The 17,631-nt window shown below is 41.3% G+C and overlaps 1 protein-coding gene across 4 annotated transcripts in view; it reads right to left on the bottom strand.

Annotated features, from left to right (window-relative positions):
• Positions 1-17,631, bottom strand: part of rdx (BTB/POZ and MATH domain-containing protein rdx) — a 94,930-nt gene that overhangs the window by 43,428 nt on the left and 33,871 nt on the right. Inside the window, exon 2 of one of the 4 annotated variants that reach the window (XM_026816684.1) lies at positions 5,451-5,512. The exons of the other annotated variants lie outside the window; for them this stretch is intronic. The gene's annotated coding sequence lies outside the window, so the exon portion shown is untranslated. The remainder of the gene's footprint in view (positions 1-5,450; positions 5,513-17,631) is intronic. 4 annotated transcript variants of the gene reach the window in all.

Raw genomic sequence — 17,631 nt, 5'->3', positions numbered from 1 at the left:
ATTTTTTTTTGTTGTTTATTATTAGCAATGTTCTTCCGACGTCTGATTTCTTTTTAAAAAATGTGTTTCTAAAGTGCATAAACTTTTGGGATTGACTGTATAGCCAATACATCCTTAATTGAGGGCTGCTTTTTCAGTGAAAGATGATGCTAGAACCCAACCAATAAAAGACCAGAGTTAAACAGGTAGTCCTTCTGTTCCGAAAAATGTGGCCGTTGCGAACAGATGCGGAAAAACTTGGGAAAATACAAACGGCTTAAAAATTTTAGTGCCATTTCCTGAGTACTACGGTAATAATTTTTCACAAGCCCAAGGTTATCCCCAACCGCCATGTAGCTGTCAAACCTTTTTGTCAACTACTGCGTACCTGGAAAACTCTTTTATGACTTAACAGAATCTATGACGGATACTTCGATATATGTATAGATACTCAGGAAAGTAATGATGTTCGCATACTAAATTTTTCAGTTAATTGTGGAGGACGAAAAATTCCGTGAAAAAACGTGGTCGCTCTCGTTTTCCCTCGGCCTTCGAAACGCGACTCGCCCTTATTCGAGGCAATAAAACACCTTAACAAGGTCCGCCACTCGGCCTAATTTCCGCGAAAGGTAGGTATTTTATGTTCACGGACGTTCTCTCATCAACGGGCGTATACAGCGACTGAAATTTCGCACGATCTACCAACGACGTGTCGCGTAATCGACGTCAATGATCAAGGCGCGAGGGAGAGGTGAGAAAAAGTGTATTTATGGCACGATTCGATGTGCCGTGACTCGGTCGCCACCCAAAGCACGAAAGGAACAATTTTCCCCGAGATTTTTCTCGATCACGTCACCAACGACCTTCACCTCCGTGCTCTTTCGTCAGTTTTCCATTGATCGCGACCACGTGAACCAGCGAGATCTTGACCCTCCCTGCGGCACCGGGTCTGAACCAGTTTCGGTTGCCTCGCACGTTTGATTAACCCTTCAAGTGTTTCGTTACGCCTCGGAGACTAATCGAGATCATTTGTCATCGTTTGACGTTGTACTACCATTTTTTATACGACGTCAATTCAACGAGTAATAACTTTTCCTAATTCATTTGGACGTCAACTCGCTGATGAGGAAGATTTAGATTTAGAGTTCTAAATGAAACATTTGTGGTATCAATTTAAAAAAAAATGTATATGAAATTATTTCATAAGCACCGTGGCATGCATGAGGCCTTTGATATTTCATAAATTTTTATACCTTGCATGCATCCTGCACACGCATATAAAATCCGCAGTCTATTTATTACTTTTCTCCAAGTGGAATCAATTAATAATTTCATATGAAAATTACACGTAATATACATAATAGGTTACAGGATGATCGAGTCTACACGGGTGATAGTTTATTGTCGCTGGCAAGAAATTGGAATGTTGGCTAAACTCAGCGAAGTCAATCTCGAGCGAGTTGAATATAACGAGTAAATATTTGCAATGCACAGAATGATGCAGTAATCGATATAATCAGAGTTACACAGATGCAAGCCTGTTCGTGTACCAAGAAAGGACGTCCTTACGTAATTTCACCTACGCGATTCTATTATTATATTTCGTTATTTCGAGTTTCTTTTATGACAAACGATGAATCAATTTTTTACGAAACACTCCAATATTTTTCTGCGCAGCCAGTTAGAAAGGAAATGGAGAAGATTCTACACGAATATTTGATTCTGCTGCCAATTTTTCGGTATCACCGGGACTCGATCGTTGCGGTAGGTACGCGGGGCAATAAAACGGTATCGCGATCATATAAAATCGGCTGACAGATGCAGATAACGCACTGACTCGAACGGTGATAAACGGAGAAACCATAAATATCGCAGTATGGCCGAGAAACCAGCTGATCTTTTGCGTGAGCGGCATCGCGACATAATTCTGATTTAGACCTACGGCCGGTGAACCATGGGTCAAACGTTATCATACGCTAGTACGTGCTAGTTCAACGCTGCTCCTAGGAATGACTGATTAATTAACGGTGCTCCGCACGACTCGACTCGTGGAAATTATCCGTTGGTTTGGATTAGTATAAATGGACTTTGGGAGCGTTTAATCCTCCGCAATAAACGATATTATCACTTGTAAATTGAATATGTATGAGTATATGTTTATCTGCTTCAGAACAATTATTTACGACATGTGATATTGTACGCTGTTAATAAATTCAACATCTGCGAACGAAATCTCGTTTATATCGGCAAACGTGATATTAATGATACGCGTTTAATCACGCGAAAGGGTCGATGCGAGAAAATGAAAAGTAAAAACGGATGAGTTACTTCTGACAGACTTTTTCCCCCTACTAAGAATAAGTTACGGACTCTTGAAATGTTAATTGCTTTCTCTCGCACACAGACGAGGTATCCTAAACCGAATCCAATACTGTTTCAAAGGAGAGAGACATTTGCTGAAGTTCGAGACTGCCACGATTAAAGTTCGCACGAAATATCGAGACACTTTTGATGTAGAATCGATTCGGTAGCCTTGCACGCGAATTTGGAAATCGGCCATTATGATTGGAGAGTCATTGCCGGCGACTTTGATTTGTCCTTAACCCCGTTCCTCGCAAATTCTGTACTAAATTCGGGCAATACAACGACTAAACGGATGGATTTAATATATTTTGGATCAGAGGTTGCAGAGCGGAACATTTTATTGGGTGATTTGTAACTCTGGCGGAAGTTTCTATTTTAAACGTGTCAAATAAATTTAAAATTTAATCTTTCACACTGCATTTAGAGGACTGACTACAGATATTAAAATTACAGAATTGAATTAAATTATTTCTTATTTTTCTTGCATAGTGAAAAAGAAAAATCGTTCTCTATTTCGATGTAAATTGAATTGAATTCGATGCAAAAAATTGAAGCTGAAAGAGTGAATAAAAATTTAGAGACGGAGAACGAGCGAGTGGTCAACACGCGAAGGTTCCTTGAGCAATTTTCGTAGAATGTTTCGTTTAACGAACGTACAGCCTTCAATGCCGGCGAACCTTGGGACACTTTCATGCCGAGCCTACGATCAATTCCATTGATTATCGACACTGAGGTTAAGGTTGACCTGTCGTTTGAACGGGGTTGCACCGCGGCTGCGAAAAAAGCTCGCGCTCGCTATCGATTTTCCATTCACCACTTGAACCGTTCACGTGATACCCTGGCATCATCCATCGATTCAATTTTTCAAACCGAAACCGGTCCTTAAACAATTTTCAACCTGAGGAATATAGAAATTTTCTATCATTTGCAATGAATTAGAATTAATGTTAGGGAAAAGTGCAATTTCATACGCAGAAGCACAGATTACTATGTAGCAGAGCAGGGAACACGGAACGCTTTGTGACCCGTGCGTGCAAGACGGTTGCACAATTTCGATCGTGAAAACAGGCCAACCACCCAATAATCTACAAGAATCTACATTTACAGTTTTCCTCGAAATTAAACGAAACCGAGTCGAGACTTTCTACGATTATTCACGCCACTGATTCATCATCAGCGCTACTCGAAAACGGAAGAAAGAACGCGCAGACTATTAGGATACGTATTAACCTTCCGCGGTCAATGCACACAATGCCTCGCTCGAAATCAGGAATAATATAAAAGTTGAAAGTACATCACGCAATGAATGTAGAATACAATATAACAATGTATACATAGATATATAGTGTAAGACAAATGATAGAAATCTACTCAGAGTATCTGAAAGACATCGAAACCGTTCTTTTTTCTTTCGAAATAATAGCGTGAAGCTTTTGAAACGAATGTGTCATATTAACGTAAGGATGAACGTAAAGATCGAACAGGAAACGACGGAGGTCACCCAGGGTTAGACCTCCCGTGGGCTTGGCATAGAACGGAGCAGTGAGAGGTGGAGTACGTACAGGATGTCCTCGAATGATCGTTTCACGCATCCTAGACGACCTCATCATCAAAAATAACTATTTCGATGATCACCAGGCCGTACCCACTCTTTCCCATTGTGTGTTGGCTCGCACACGACATAAAATATGTATTGGATTTGATACGGTCACTGTTTTAATAAAGGTTTAAAAGGTTTCCATGCGTAAAACAATCGTAGAATGTTTAAGATAACCGATATGAGATAAAAAAGGGTAGATAAAATACTAGGAAACGTTTGCGGTTGAGAGATTAAAGGAATACTGCGCGTGACGAGTTTTCTAACTAACTCGTTCTTCCGTTTGCTAACAGAGAATGTTTTAAAATTAAAAATACCCTACCTAGAATAACCGTGCAAATATGAATAAACGCACGAAATTATTGGATATTAAGATGGACGAGGTTCTTTCTAATCCATTTTCTAACGACCTCTTATGGAAATCATCGTACGGTTGCCATTCCATATTAAGCCAGTTTCGACACCGTGCCTCGGTTTCACGATAAACGAAACACGATGGTGGAACTTTCTAAGAACTTTCCATTCGCGTGCGAACGGAAACGGACCACGGTTCTATTAAACCGAAGTAAACGAAATTTTTTCTGTCTCGATCGTTTTCTAACAATAAGTGAAACTAAATTGCACGATCACTGATCGCTGTTATTCCGTCGCGACTTTGCGACACGTTGGTTTGCCGAGGTAGCCAGGCGGCGAGCTGGTCAAATGAAAAATAGACGCGACAACGTTCACGTAATAAACCATAAGGATCATCGATATTAGCGACGATATCTTTATGTAACCGAGGACGAATGATGTCACTTTCGTTTGTTCGTCTCTTACAATAGCTCTCTGTAAATTGCTGGTGGACCTCATAAAGAGGGGGTCATATATTCTTCATCAGCGAGCGAACTCTTATGCAAAACTGAATTGTTACAACTACGTTTAAGGAATATTTTCATATTGTCATCTGACTACAGATGCAAAAATCTCAATGAAAGACATTGAGGAAAGAGTGTTTAACAGAATTTGTGGAAACTCAACCTAGTAATGAAGACACTAATCAATCGTACGAAATGAATTTACACGATTCCGGTATGCGACCAACACCACAAGGCAGGAGAGGCTGTTAAAGATCAAACACAGCTTGCGGTAAATGCGAAAACAGGTTTCACAGATCGCTTTGGCACAGTCTCGTTTACTAATTATCGTGTTGTTACAAACGACCCATGTTCTCTGTTTACTTAGACGAATCAGATTTTAAAGCAAACCACATAATGGCCAACAGTAGCATCCGGCACGCGAGCTATGACGTGTATCGAACGCGTGACCGCGCCAAGGAACAATTAAATTAGGTTTTAAAACTGTTTCCTCATGAATTGTATCACGTATTACGACATAGAATATGTGTCAATTCATTGTCCCTCATATTAGTTCTCATTTCGAGCTCGACGTGAATCGCTTCATACAATTTCAATCAAAAGAACAAAATGATAAATGAATAAAAAAGTGTTGACGAAGATGTGCTACTTACTCGTGGACATAGCCCGTTTTGTTCAGGCGACGAGGCCTGAGCACAGCTCAAATAAAAGACATCTGAAACCAAAAAAGAAAAGGAAGATTGATATAAGGCGAACATAAAAGAACTAAAATGGTAACGTTTCATATTTGACTCATCGAAAATTTCTTGTATTAGGATTACAGTTACATTATATCTCGCATTAACGGAATACGTTCTGCTTTAGAAGTTATATTACACATTTTACTGGAAGAAACCTTGTAGATCATGGTTACAGATTCTGAACAGAGGCTGTCTAATACTGAATAAAATGGCACGTGTTCCTCGGCATCTCAAGCATTTCGCAATAAGCTCCAAGGACAACTCAATCCGATTTGGACACTCTGATCGTGTCTTCTATCGAACGGAACGGAAAGGAACCAATCAACGTGAATGAAGATAGATCGTATCACTTTTTGCACACCATCTCTACAAATCGTTCAATTTCTATTTACAGTCAATGAAATATCAGCGAAGGGATGACATTTTTGCTATTATTTCAGAAACAGTATTTTCTTTACTTAGTTGATTCTTGTTTAACAATAAGTAGCAAACGGTCAGTTCGCTTCTGGTTAAACCAGAATACCTTCCAGCTGGCTGCTTTCGATTGTCAACCGACGTCGGCGGGCACGTTTGCGAGGTGAAAATCAGCGCTAGGAGCTAAAGGCAACAGAACTTTCAAATCGCCATTCCACCCGGGCACTCGCCACTTTTCACTGCTTGGTTTTCACTCGGCCGTGCCGCGCCAGCGTGATTCACTTTCCTTCGGTGGGCGTTCACACCGCCACGAAAAACCCGTAAGAACCGTGGAAACGGGCGAATGCGGATCATGAAAGTCCGCTGGCCTGCATCTCGCACGCTTTTCCATCCTGTCACCCGTTTATGTTTTTTTCAAATAAAATGCATGTGTATGTCGGGCTTTGATGAAATAAAATTATCGGAAGTAGACGTGTTTATTAGTGAAGTATAAAAATTACAATTGCCAAAAGGGGACCGTCGTCGGTCCAAAAAGGAAAGTCGTTAAACTGTAGAACAATTCTTATGGCAGTAAGGAAAAGTCGTTAAACCACAGAATTTCTGCCCGATCATTCATGAGTTCTTTTACGGTATCGACGTTCCAAGGGTCCAAGGATTGCCCTCTCATACAAAAGCACGCAGACGTACACATCGAACAATAAATCCCACGAGGCACGAAGCCTTCGTACATATTCATTTGATTTTGAGTAGGTGTTGTCGGCCTCATAGAGCACGGTCGAGGGCCAAGGGTGAAGGAGACGGTAGGGGCAAGGGGGCGAGGTAGGAACGACTGTGAAAGAAGGCAGAGACCTGAATACTACGCGTGGTACCGGATGAAGAGAAGGCCCAGTTGCCGAAGAGGGGGGCAATAGAGGGGACGATTTGGACAGCGTCGGCCCTGAGCCACTTGCTACAGTAGGTCAGCTCTCTTCACCTCACTTCGCCTCCTGTTTTTGAACCACCATTCTATACACAACGCGAGGAAGATCCGTCGCCGCCGCCGTTTTTCGACCGACCGACACCTCTACTCGTCGATTTTACCTTTCCGCCCGCGCTCTTTAATCCCCTCCTTTCCTCTCTCTTTCTTTGTCCACGTGCACCGGCGTACAAATATAATTGCTTCCCTTCGCGTATCGTGACCGCGCGATTTCTGATCGTTACCCTTTCCAGACTTTGTTCGCGTGAAATCGTACGATATCGAATTTCGAATTTACTTCTCTTCCTTACACTTTCAACGTATACACGTTTTCTGAATGCCATTTTACTGTAGCTCACGTAGCAGGTATCTCGAAAATATTTTTGAAAAATTCGAAGGATTCGATAATGGTAAGAATTTTTCAATATCGAAAACCAATACCATTGACCTGGTATTGAAACAATTTTCATGTCCAGAGAAATAAAGTATTTAATTTATCATATCCGCATTTTCTCATATACACTCCCAGCCGTCGATGGTATCATAATCACATTACGATATAATCTTACGATATAAATGTAATAACTTATCAGATAATACAAGACGTGATCTCTCAAAGGGAATTCTTATTAATTATCGATGAGAGACTTACTTACATCATAACTTAACTATGTAACAAAATCACTCGTAGATAAGCCTGCTGGCTGTTTCTGTTCTTTTCGTATGCGAGAACGCGTGACTATCGTTCACGTGTACACACATAACGTACATGCCCTACGTGGAAAAGGCGTCTTAATCAAACCAGCTCGTAGAAATTGTCCGCACGTGTACAAGACAGTGAATACGGACAACGTCTGTGGAACGATGTATATCTATACACGTATGTTTCTTAGTGACCAGTACGTCGCACGTGGGACGCCTGTTTCCGTGAATAACGTCATTCTCTATGATTCTAGAAGTGCCACATCCTCCATTATACGTTATAATTAAAATTCATGGAAATCCTTAGTCTTCAGGAATCCACGAGTTTTATATATTAATTAACGTACTAATGACTCAATTTAATTATTATAAAAAATTCTTTTCATATTTTATGATTTTAATTTATTATTAATTAATATCATACGNCGATAAATGATCGTACTTTTTAATAAAAGCGTTATGGAATTGAAGTACAATAGAGTTTCTGGACACGTAGAGATTAGTAAGCGGTGTGTTCCTATTACAGTGGACTGAAACGTTTAGGTAATCGAAATTCGCCTCGTGCAACGCGTGTTCGATCGAAACGAGCTGCCCGATTATACCGTATAATTCGATTACTCCGATAGCCTCTAACACACCCGGTGCACTCTATACGACTACATATATGTACGTTCAACAAAGGCTAATGTTCGACTAACGACTGCACCGCGAAAAGAAACGATGATTCTGCTCACGTAAACGAATTCAATATTGTTTACAAATCTCTATTGATACATATGTAAAACGATCGATCCCTCGGCAGAGTAAATGACACGACACCGGCAAATTGTTCTCAATAATTACAAAGTTCCATAGTTGAATAATTCAGAGGATCTGAACTTCAAGGCTGAAAAACAAGCTAGTGTTTAATATAATAATACGTCCTCTCGGGATGCATAATTTATGCGCCACATTGAAATATCCGAAAGCGTCCAATGCTAAACGCTTGTCCAAATAATCGCTCGAGATCAAACAGACGACAAAAGTTGTTCCATCTCGGTTGATTATTTCTCATCGGCTCGGAGAACGAGATCCGTACGCGAGGGCAGAAAAGGAAAAGTGAAGAGAATGAATTGAACCGCATCGACGTGTGTCAACGTGGCGTGTTAACATCGCTCGTAAATAAATTGAAATCCGTAGGTGTTGCCGAACGTACAGGGAAACCAGCCGTCGGGCTATTGGAGCAGAACCGCAACGAGATTCCTAACTCTATCCGCGTATTAAACTACGGTTTCAGTTAAGGCGCGTATCCACTTGTAGCATATCGTATCACCATTGTGTGTCATTATAAACGGGCAAATGTTGCATCATTCTTAGCAATAATTATATGTACGTAAAGTCATATAATGAATCACACATTTCTCACAAATCAATAGATTTACTTATGAAAAACGTGGATTACTCAGCACAATGTGTGAATTTTTCCTCAGTGATCTATCTCTTCTTGAAAATTTTATTTTTCTCCTTTTTTGAATGTTCAGTAGTTTACGAGCGAAGGACTCGGAAGTGTAACGGACTTGGACGTAAACGCGAGTCAGACCACTTCGACGCGCTCCAAATTTTCCGAATCGATAGGCGTCGTCCTCGAATACAACCTTCTCCCCCTTTCGGAAGTTTAGTATTGCACGAACGAAATCTGTTTTTGCGCCAATAAGAATAAATTTGATTCGAGCATTAGACCGTAGATTTTATGATCTCAAATTGGATGCTGCACGTGATACATGAAACCATATACGATGTAAAAAAGATGAATGCATATTTCAATATTTAAATGATAAGCGATTTGCATATCTACAACATTTTTTTAACGATCAGTGGTCTAGACGTGACTTTGAGTCCATGTGAAAAACTTTTGAAATAAATCCGAGACTTAATCCAATCGAATCGATCGAGATCGGAAAGTGCATATAGTAAATTACAATATCCTAGAGCAATCGGACGTTGCGATAGCGTCGGTCACGACGTCTCGCACTCGTCCCTTTCCCAGACGCTTATTAGTCCGCGAACGGAGGACTTATCGTTAACCTCGATCCTCCCGAGCCACGATGTTAATACCCACTCCCACTTGTCTAACTGTACTACTAGGTCGGCCAGGTGGCATCCAGACACCCGATCGATTAGGAAGATATCGATTCGAGAACAATTGCCTCGTTGTGCCTCGATTTCCCGGGAGACCAACATCCCTAACTCCCTGCCTATGTGTCCCTGGTATTCCTCCTTCTTCAAACGTTTCTTCTTTCGTAAGCTGCAAGTATAACACGTCGACCTGAGAGCCAGCACTTTACTCTAAGTGTCATAGATGAAACATGATTGACAGATCAATCGATTGCAGCTAATCCAATCTGAGCTATAATTTACACTATGCGTACATAGTTTCGACTTTGTCATACATACTCAGTATCCATGCAGCTCAACATTTTTAACGTGAAAGACTGTCAGTCAAAGAATGCATATCAGATTGAAATTTCTTGTATCATTTATTGGAATGTGCATTCACGTATTGATATTTCTTATATTCTCATGTATCACATGTAGCGTTCCTATTTTCTGCAGATTATTACGTGCGTAAATGCAAAACATTCACATTTTATTTGCTCAACTTTCCTTCAATAAATGAACCATCGTACTTATAAGTATGCCATTCGATTCGCGCCTCGCTGCAAATGGTGCATCGACGTTACGTCCATCGATCTTATCGTCGTTACCGCCGAAATTGGTCCTCGTTAATATTATCGAGTTAAGAGAGGGCCGAAGCAAACTGGCTCCCCATAAATCGTCTCGATTACAGGATCGCGTATGCCTCGATTGAATTAACATTCGACTCCGCGGTAAGTCATCCGACGAACGATAATCGTCGGCGCCAAAATGAACGATTGGGTCTGCTCGTCCGGCCGTTAAAGGGGTCCTCGCGGTACAGATACACTTTCTTCGTTAGATTGAGGCCAATCTCGACTCATTAGATCGAGGCCAAATCTTTAACTGCTCGACCGAACTCGATATGCCTTCGAGGATAGTTAACCTCGGGATCGAGGATTCTTCGGCACGGACGCGGTACGTAGAAAATTGAAAACAAAAGAGGCAAACGAGAATATAAAGCGCTACGTCATACTTTAATGCGCCACTGACTATATAAGATTGCGAACCTATTCTCTGGGCTCTTAATCGTCAGTGAGCGTGACGTACACCCAATCAAAATTTTGATGAATTTTACGCATCCTTGAGTTTCACCCCCCCGACAGCAATCAAGTTCCAGAGTCGACTACGTTTAACGTTGGAATATCGGTACACAACAAGGTGATCGTCTTTTTTGCACGAAATCATTATGTTACGGGAATAAGAATTTCATTATAATAAAGAATTTCATATCATATAAAAAATAAATAATTTCATTTCATTGAAAAATCTGGGATAATTAAATATATTAATTAAATCATGAAATCGTGAACTTCATAACTTATTATTTTTGTCATGAATCTTCGATTATATTTATTATACAATGTTTAACAAACTTGTGGCAATGAAATTATTTAATCGTTTGCGAGAGTGCAAAAAGAACTGACAAATTATTTGAATCAAATATATGATTTCTTTCACGTTTGAAAGAAACGTTCCGCCGTATGCATTAATTTAATATGTGACTAGCTGAGTAACAACTAATTGAGACATAACGAGGTTCTTAAAGAAAGCTAAAGCACTTTCTCATGTTTTCGCTCGACGAGCGTGAAACAAGAGAATCGAATCGTCCGGTATGGTTTCGAACGAGGAGGAGAAGCATGGGATCCAGGGACGTCCCTGGATCCCGCATTCAAGATCCCATGACGATCCGGCTCTCTGTGGGTGGTAGACGGAATAAAAACGAAGGGTTCTTCCCTCGTCTCCTCCTCTTTTCACAGACCTCCTCGTTTCAATGTAACCCACGGTTGTACGCACGGATCCGGTTCGGGTTTGAGGCAGGGGATGCTGATCGAAGAAGAGGGTGGCAGATGTGCCCCGAAACCAACTCAGGTTTCATTGTTGCCAACTACCGGTAACTCGTTTTTCTTAAAACTTCCTCGCCAGAATTGTCGCAGTGTCACAGAAACGATCTTCCTCTATTTTCTCTGCAGGTTTTCAGTGGAACGATCACCTACAGCTCTCGCTGCTGAGCAATTTCGAGCAGCTATAGGAGATCCGTTCATTCAAAACCAGTTGATCATTTACGTAATCTTTCATTCAAACTCATACTGCGAGAAAGCTGGTCATAACCGATCTGCGAGGCGTTATAACGACCAGAATTGTCTATTCAGAATTGTGTAACGTATAATAATACCCGACATATGGAGATTTATATCTCAAGAATTTTATGAGAAAAGTCTCTAAATGTGGAAGTCCGAACTTGAGGAGCAGATAACCAATAGATAACAGGGATATCGTCTTGACAGCTCTCTAATTTTTTTGATTCCTTCAATTCTCCCTACGTTATTGGTTGGGAACACTGATTGACTTTCCCGCTCTTTCACGGCAGTAAATGAATGAATCAGGGTGGTTTCGGCCGAAGGGTGGCGAGTAAAACGAAGCGAGGGTGACGGCCGAAGGGTTCGGTATCGTTCGCAAAGGGCAGCGAAAAGAATCGAGACGTATCTTGGAGGGCTTACGGCTGGCGAGGGCTGTGGTCAATAGGGCCGTGTACGTGCACGCTGCACACCCTTCGACGATTCTTATTTCGTCCTCATTGTCCCCTGACAACATATGGCAGCCCTTTATTCCGGCTCCACGGCTTCTCTCGCAGGACAACCAGGTCTGCGAATTATCGACCTTGCACGCAACAGAATATCTATTACGCCAGGATGGGTTTCGAGTTTTTTGCTCAACACGTTCACGTCTGCTCAGATCTCTTTAATCCTTTCGTTAATATTCAGGAAAGTCCGACCGCATGTCGCGCACATTTATCGATTAACAAAATATTCAACTTGTGTAATAGATCGATTGATGTAATGATGAGAAATGATGAAGCGAAATTGTATTTACTTAATATTGTTCCAAATAAATAAATGTTGATAGTCTTCCAAGTTGTTTTCTCTAAACCAAAAACTTGTCAAATACCCTTTCATTTAAAAGTATCGACAATTTCAACACTTGCCTCTCAGCAATTGGAAGAGAAAAGTCCACGAAATCTCCAGTTAAACTAAAAGGAAGAACGAGGAACCGGAAAGAAATAATATCGCTCGGAAGAAAGTTCGATACAAGCTGGAGCATTGGAACAATATCGAAGGAATCTGTGCTAAAAGTTGCGGAGACACGAGTCGAGCCGAGTGGGTAGAGCGAGCGGCGCGGACAGGCTTTCCAACGATATTTCTGGTGGTAACTATGCCAGGGACTGCCGAGTAAAGTAGTCACTATAATACGGCTTGAATCGAGTAAAAGTACATGGGTAACCTCGTGAGCGGGTTCACCATGTCGCTTTCACTCCCCATGCCGCAATATTATCCGTCCGCTCGAGGACCGGCGCGGGCAATCCTAGACACTAGAGCCATTACGCTTCCAGCAATCGTTGTTCAATGATTCGACGTCGCGACCATTCCACGGATTGGAAGACCCAGTGATATTTGCAGCACACGTGTCCGTCGTTTCTGTGTCGATAGCAGCTATCGTACCCTCTTAGGTCACAATTATACTGGCGATGAAGTTATTACGTTCTGATAAATTGAATACGGTCATACAATCACATGTACATTTTTATGAGTGTATTGCATTCTTCGAATGCTTCATTCATCAAAACGCGTGTTCATTCAATTTGAAAGGTTACATATTCGACGTAGACAGTAGCATTAGATTCCTTATCGATTATTAATTCGTATAGATACACGTTGTACCACAGACTGAGTATACCGGGCATGCCCAAACCGCAGTTTTGAGGGTAGGTACGCTCTCGCTTGCTCCCATGCCGGGAGCCGAGCAAGTCGGGAGGCGAGAGTCGTAGTGGAGACAATATGCTTACCAACGTTGTGTTAGTTAGCTAATTATGCACATATACCTTCTACTACAAAAGTTTGATACAATATACTGTCGCAAAAATACAGTAATGGAAAACAGGTGATTCAATTTCGTTGGAATGAAAGTGGAACGAACGGGAGACGAGGCGAAACTTGGTTTGTTTCTAGAGAAACGGGAAACACAACTACATCCCTTCTTGTTCTCCTCGGTAAAGTTGTTACCTCGGTGAAGTTAAAGTTTAATCGAGCACTATTCATGGCGGGGGACGCCCGAATCAGGGTTCGTTTTTCGTGTCTGTGAGACACAAGAATCCATAAGGTGATAAGTCTACTGCTCGTACACTGCGTCTGTCGTCGTACACATAATTTTACTACAATGCCTTTGATGCACAGTTGAATGAACGATATGCAAGCTTCCATGATGGCCCTTTCAGCAGACTATTAAAGTTAGAGAAAGAGGGAGAATAATGACGGAGAGAGAAGAGGATGAGAGGTGGTCGGTGGTAAAAAACGCGGAGAAAAATAGATAGTCGAGACAGTCCATTAAGCACTGAGAGAAATCCCGAGCGAACAATCGAAAGAGATCCATGCTAATCGTTAAGTATAAAATGTAGCCAGACGTGGCTGAAGCAGATACGAGGACGAGAAAATCGCGAAGCACTGGTCCTCTTTGTCTTCGCCATTATCGCGCAAAGTGGAGGGCCTTTTTCGAGCTAAAATTATTCCATAGGTTGAATTATTTATTTACTTTCACGGGAATCGACCCATTCGTCTCTATATGCGAGATAACGGGACGGACGAGAAAGAAATATTATAAGAAACAAGAAGAGATAAAAGGATAGAATGTTTAATATCCCGAGCCCGAAAATACTTTATTTTACTGTTAAATGTTCTAAACGTGTAATAAAAGATAAAACGTATACCTTCGAAGTTTTAACTGGTGAATAACTCACGAATTCTCCCTGCTCCCGGCCGGATAATTCTACCATTTCGAGTCAGCCAGCGTGAATGATCTATCGCCCGCGAAGAGAGAAAGGGAGAAAGAAAAAGATAAAGAGGAAGCGGGGTTACGCTAAGTGAAACGCGGGGTGACCGGAGATAATTTTGAAAAGAGAAAAAAAGGGAAGAGTCGAGCGAAATGGCCTCGGCGCGACGCTCCGTACTGTGAAAGGCAAAACGGTAGGAAAACAGGGCCGCTAGACAAACGGTACATACTTCGTTAAAGGCGCATGCACCGCATTATGTCATCACTGGTTTCAATCGCATATTTGCATAAGCGAAACTGCACACTTGTTTTCGAAACATTAAATACCGCTGTTGTATCGGCAAACAAAAAGAACAACAGATTGACAGAGTTAATTGTGTAAATGGTAATGGACTTTCTGAGACAAAAATATGACAATAAATTTACTTCAATATAAATACTGCCTCCAATATAAACCTCTGCTGTCCAACAATATTACAATAATAAAAAGTAATCAAGCATTGCGGACCATCTACCTGAGCACGGATAAACCACCTATAGACTGAAATTGTAGGTTGTAAATTCTATCGAATACTATTTGCGAAACCACTCTTACAACTCCCTTTTTACCTGCCAGGTATAAAGGGAGATCGGTTCATGTCGTCCAGATGGTAAATGACCAGTCTAGTGCACCCGACCATATACCCTGTACAACAGTCCATTTTTTCCCCTATTCGAACCGCAGCAACGTGGAGAATAACTATTTGAAACGGTTCGATTTTCGTTTCGCTACTTTCTTGTGCAAAACCTGAAAGTGTCGATTTCGCAATAGGCAACAAAAGATTCATTCAAGATATCACGTAGCCGCCGAGAGGATTTATATTTAAAATCAGAATTTTGTAATCATCGAATTTTCTAAATCGTCACCTTCGGTTTGAAAAATGTGACACGGTTTCTCTCCAGAGGAAAGTGAAAGTTGAACTGAATTAAAGGCTGCGTTTAACTATAGACACTCGCTATGGTTCTTCAGGTTACAACGAACTGCTCGCAGCTTTTTAAATATAAATCGCTTCGCGCGATTAAAATAATTTCTCTGCGTACAAACTTTAAATATTCGCGATAGAACGCCAGGAATAGCTCGAAAGTTTACGCTCAATCTTGACGCGGAGCATCTGAGTCGATCTAATTATTGCGTCGCGATATAATAATACCATCGAGAAGATCCGTTATGAAGATGCCCGGCACGAACCGGTAGAGTACACCAACGCCCAGCATTCGTGAATCGCCTGTTGCTACAAATTCATAAGCTTGCCGTGAGGTCACGGTATATTTAAAAGCCGCATTACGTTATACGTTGACACGAGGAAAGATAAATGCTCCGCATTTGCATGTAATTTATCGTCGAACTTCGTTTTCATCGAGATATCCACCTATTGTTGCTTAATAACAATCTTTACTAAGTGTTGACAAAGTGCTGATTAAAATGTACCTACAAAACGTTGCGTTTATCTCATGTGACTCGATGATATTTACGCGTAATGATTATCGAATAAATACAGGATACTGTGAAACGTTCGAGTCGATATTCGTCGTAATTACATCGACTCGTAAAGTGAAGCACGTTAAAATAAACTCATTTTACTCAACTAACGAGGGAAATACGCTCATCAAAGTAATATAACTAATAGGTTAATAGAAAGCAAACGACTTTCCTCGAGCGTACAGCGAAATGCATAATAACGAAAGCATAACGGAAAAACCGACCAATTTCTCAAACTTTCCAGCATTGTTCGCGTTCAGGTGAGAATAGGGTTCGGTCTCCGCCTTGAAAAGGGACCGTTTTCTAACCCTCCGACGCTACGCTGTAGGAAGCAGGTATACATATATGGTGCCTGTCCCATTGTGTGTAATGCACTTTAAACGGGCCATTTTACTACGGGAACATACATGGCTTTGTCGTAGCGGTATATCGTAGATAAGATAAAGGTTCTTTTGTGTCTAGTCGAGCGCTCGACGTCTTCACGGTAAACTTTTCTACCGTTAGTCAGTATCGGACGATATTTCAACGGCAACAATTGTTACAGCGTTAAACAGATCAGAAAGGAAAATAAGATAAAAGTTAATTGCTTCGTATATGCACATGCTTTTGACGTTACTCTGTCCGTTTCTCATTCGTGCCTAATTACAAAATCTTAACAACAGTTAGTCAGCGATAACTCATCCGACGTAGCTGTTTCCGTCAATAAGATGCGAGAACATCGATATTAAAAAAGAAATGCAACGCCGAGATTGTTTCTCGAGAGAAAGGGGATTCGCGTTTCAGATTTCTGTAAAATTTGTCCCAGATACGGCAGTTCGCATTCTCTTCAAATGATTCCCGCACGTGCATCGCTCCTCTCGCATTCGCTCGTTAACGCCCGATGCGAATTATCACGTATCCGTTCAGTTCCCCGGTCGACGATCGAAAATCGCGGAGCGCGCGCGCTCATTGATTTCCCACGCTTCGCTCTTAAAAGCATCCACTTGTGACTAAAATAACGAACGAAAGTAACGCAATGTTTGTTTGACGGAGCACGCCTTCTTTTCGCAGCGAACGCCCCGTGACGTACACGCCTCGAATCGAGTTTGTCTAATGCTGATGATGAAGCAGCTCCAGAATCTCGACCGACGATATCGAGAGCCACTTCCACCATGCCCTACTTCTATGACATCGCGAGCATGTCCCCTTTACTCCTCACCGCCCCTGCGATCGGATTCCCCGTTAGCGCGGGTGAATGATGTATTGGCTTGTTCGAAAGGTTTATGGCGAAAATTGCTGTACAATTCAAAGACGAGATTTTATCAGCGTAATACTCGTACATTATCATACAACCAGATTCTTCTCCTGTTTCATTAAAAGGTGCTGATTCTTTATTGGATCAAACTTATTGAACTAATCCATTCTTCCATTTTAACAAATCGAACGTAAGGACTTTTAAGGATGTATTGGCTATACAGTCAATCCCAAAAATTTATGATTAGAAAAACGCATTTCCTATATTTAAAAAT

The sequence above is a fragment of the Ceratina calcarata genome, unplaced genomic scaffold (genome assembly GCF_001652005.2).
Source record: "Ceratina calcarata isolate Rehan_Ccalc_2016 unplaced genomic scaffold, ASM165200v1 scaffold54, whole genome shotgun sequence".
Classification (NCBI taxonomy): domain Eukaryota; kingdom Metazoa; phylum Arthropoda; class Insecta; order Hymenoptera; family Apidae; genus Ceratina; species Ceratina calcarata.
Note: the sequence above shows the minus strand (reverse complement) of the source record. Positions and strands in the feature narration are given on the sequence as shown.